Here is a 4,136-nt window from a genome sequence, read left to right as displayed (position 1 = left end):
CATGTAGGAGGCCCCAGTCTGATCCCCCATACCATATCCTTCATCTCCCAAGAACCACCAGAAGTGATGCAGAGCACCAATGTATGTGGCATAAATATATTAAAAACTTGGGTTTTTTTCTTAAAGGAGAGCTCAGTAAAAGTCCAGTAACATAAAAATTCCATTCCTAAAAAAATGATATTCTACAAAATAAATAGGTTACTCTATTATACAAAACTTTTGGGGAAAATTAAAGCTGTGCTGATCCAGATCCAGATAAATTAAAAATGGTTTGAAAGAATATTTCAATGTTAAAAAGGATAAGACCCACCTTCCTTGCTACTACAGAATTAAGAAGAAACATAATTTTTATCTTTAAATTAGCTTTCAGTAATGGTGAAAAGAGATCTGAATGAAAGTAATTATCAGGTGCATAATCTCATTAACTTGAAATAAAAATAAAAGTGAATTGGAAACATGTTGTTCTGAGTATTAGCTCTCCAAATGTATTCTTAAAGATATATATATATTTATATATATACACACATATACAAAAACATATACGTGTGTGTGTGTGTGTGTGTGTGTGTGTGTGTGTAGCAACTTTTCTCCTAAATCACCAGCTATATACTACTCAGAGGAAAATAAAATTGTGATGAATAATATAAGAACTACTTGGAAAGAGCAAGAGAAAAATAAATTTAGAACCAATGATGGTTGATGCATCTGAGGACCATGCATTTACATGTTTCAGAGAAATAATTTTACTCCAATTTAAAATTCTTGAACATAACTTTTTTTCCTTAGTCATTGGCTTTCAAGTTTACAAAATGAGAAGTTTTAACTTTTCAAGTAGTAGAAAAATATGTTAGGAAGTAGATTCATTTCTTTAACCTTTTAACTTCTTTTAGCATATTATTTACGTGATTCCTGTAATATCTCCAGTCTGTAATTATTAATATAAGTATAACTAAAATTATGTTCATCTACTTAGCACTGTAGCACTGTAGCTCTGTCATCCCATTGTTCATTGATTTGCTCAAGCAGGCACCAGTAACATCTCCATTGTGAGACTTGTTGTTATTTTTTTTGTCATATCAAATATGCCACGGGTAGCTTGCTAGGCTCTGCCATACAGTCGGGATACTCTTGGTAGCTTGCTGGGCTCTCCGAGAGGAACAGAGGAATCGAACCCTGGTCAGTCGCATGCATGGTAAACGCCCTACCAGTTAGAAGACAAATATATGTTGTACATGTTATTATTATTATTATTATTATTATTAATATATGAGTACTGCTATTTATTCAGCCATTGATTAAGCTGATAAAATTGGGCATGAACTCCACATTATTTTTTAAATTCTATTCTGAATGTTACTTTTATTTTATTATTATTTCCCCCTTTTTTTTTATTTACCCTGAGATAAAGTTACAAAGCTTTTATGTTTGAGCTTCAGCCATAAATCATCAAACACTATCCCTTCACCAGTGCACATTTCCCACCACCAAAATCCCCAGTATCACACACCGCCACCCCACCCCCCAACCCCTGCCCCAGTTCCAATTCTTCCCCTGCCTGTGCGGCAGACAATTTCCCCCATATTCTCTCTCTCTCTACTTTGGTTATATTCAATATTTCAACACCAATCTCACCACCACTCAAACCTGCCAAAAAGGCATTGCTAGACGATTTTTTATTTTTTGTACAGCTTGTTATGGATAGAATATTATGTCCAGGAAATTCCGTGTTGTTCTCTTGTAGGAGCTTTAGTTTATAGTCTCTGGGTCTTGGCCATTGAGATTAATGGTGCCTGGGCAGTTTGTGGGTGTTACTGCCAAGCTTCTGGAAAACTGGGGACCTGGGGGGAGAAGGCCTAGTCCCGATCCAAGTGGGCTTTGAGATCCAGTCACGGGTTCTTGCATATGTTTTTTTTTTCCTGCCAGTCCACTCTCTGGTGAGGTTCATCCTGTTGCTGTACATTTTTTTATCTTATTTTTTATTTAAAAGATCATGTCTTGGGGCTGGAGTGATAGCACAGTGGGTAGGGCATTTGCCTTGCACACGGCCAACCTGGGTTTGATTCCCAGCATCCCATATGGTTCCCCCAAGCACTGTGAGGTGTAATTCCTGAGTGCGAAGCCAGGAGTAATCCCTAATAAAAGATCATGTCCCTTTTTAAGGTAGTTTATCTATATCTATTCCTTAGGAAAACTTGCAGAGCAGTAGGTAATATGGATTATAGAGAAATTTATTTTGTCTTGTAGTAAAATTTCCTTAAGTGATTTGGATTAATTTTCTACTATACATTGTATCTTAGAGTACATCTTTTTACATTTTATTCTATGAGCCTATGAGGTGTTTTTTTTTCTAGAAGACATGACTAAAAGTAAAATTAGTAGGCACAAAGAGACAGTGTAGTGAATTGATAATAAAAATATTCTTTCCTTGTAAATCCATATGACTAAAGATAAAGTTATGGTAACATAAAACCGTAGTTAGTACCTATCAATCAAAAGCAAGTACTAAGAAGCCAGCTGTTCAAAACTCAGAAAGCAAATGACAAAGAGAAATTTGAACCCTCAGTCTTTAGGCATACACTTATGTAGGAGATTAATGAAGCTTGTGATGACTTTGAAGCTGTAGTCAAGTTTTGGGACTGGACAAGCTCAAGTTTACTTTATCACTGCTATGCAGACTCACCCTTCGATATCCTCGTAGCTCCACCAGTTTTCTCCTGGAGGAACATGTGTAGATGTTGGTGACAAGACCTAAATGACCAATTATTGTGTGTCTTCAGCAAATAAAGACCATGAACCCATCCTAAATGATGCTCAGGTCTTTAATATACTCATCCGTAGATGAATATTTAGAAAAGGCTTTTGAGGCTGAAATGGGGCAGGGCGGGGAATCCTCTCTTCCTCAAAGGCCTTTTGTGAAATGAAGCAGAGAAAGTTGGCAATGCTGCCACATATCCTGCTGGCAACAACATCCTTCCCTCTACCACTCTCACTAGTATCACAAATTGACTGCTTATTCAATGAAGGCATCGCAGTCTCGTTTACTCCCCAGCATTCATAGCATGTATGGCAGAAAAAAAGATGCCATTTCTGTTTTCTCTTCTTTGAGAAGAGTTAGCTCCTTGACAAGAAGCTGCTAGAAATATTTCCAGCTAACAGAAGTCTAAATCACTTTGCTAATTACTTCACTGACTCAAGGAGCACTCTGACTTCCTGTGCTTTCAGAAGTCCTTGGGTACCAGGAAGGAACTGCAGCAGAAGCTCCAGGAGCACCTTCCTTAGGAATGCCTGGTCAAGGAAGTGGTACTTTGAAGGTAGAGAAGAAATAAAGATAATGCCGAGTGAAGTCTGTCAGAAGAGAAGGGACAGATACATAATGATCCCTCTCATATGTGGGAATTAAAGATACATAGCAAGGTCACAAGAAAGGTGCTAAGGCAACATAACAGTAGACCTGATCCATAAAATTGAGTTTGTGGGAGCGAGGAAAGACCATGAGAGAGGAACATTTAGCTTCTTGAGGAAGGATTTGGGTACATTAGTGATGGGTGTGTGTTGATTATATGCATGAGAAACTATTAGCAATATTGTACACTGCAGAATCTCTATTAATTTTAACTTACACAAAATAGAAGAAATGAAGTGAAATGATCTTTGGGAACACCAGTGATTGAGTTTACGTGGACCTGGATAATGAATGGAACAAGGAAGATTTTATTGCAGAGCAGGGTTTAAGCAGCCAAAGCAATATGCTGCCCTGATGGATGGGCTCAGCCCCCATGGCCAATCAGAGTTGAGTCTCCGCCAGAAAGTTCAATAATACTGTTAGAACAACATCAATTCCATGAAAGTCTTTCATTTCATGGTTCTCCTTTATAAAGCTGCCATGCTGAGTGAAGAAGTATTATTAAAATGGTACAAAGTAAGCACATGTTGCCAAAAAAATTTTTTTTGACTTAATAAAAACATTTTTTGTTTACTTAGAGGCCACACCCAGTGGTGCTCAAAGCTTACTGCTGACTCCAAGTTCAGGGGACTACACAGGATGCCGGGGATTAAATTCTGGTCAGCTTCATGCAAAGCAAGTCTCTTACCCACTGTACTAACTCTCCAGCCCCTAAATTTGAAAAAAATATAGA

The 4,136-nt window shown here is 37.5% G+C and overlaps 1 pseudogene; it reads left to right on the top strand.

Annotated features, from left to right (window-relative positions):
• The first annotated feature begins 372 nt into the window (after positions 1-372).
• LOC101540889 (eIF5-mimic protein 1-like) lies at positions 373-3,309 on the top strand (annotated as a pseudogene).
• Positions 3,310-4,136: the final 827 nt, after the last annotated feature.

This window comes from Sorex araneus, chromosome 4 (assembly GCF_027595985.1).
Source record: "Sorex araneus isolate mSorAra2 chromosome 4, mSorAra2.pri, whole genome shotgun sequence".
In the NCBI taxonomy this organism is placed as follows: Eukaryota; Metazoa; Chordata; class Mammalia; order Eulipotyphla; family Soricidae; genus Sorex; species Sorex araneus.
Note: the sequence above shows the minus strand (reverse complement) of the source record. Positions and strands in the feature narration are given on the sequence as shown.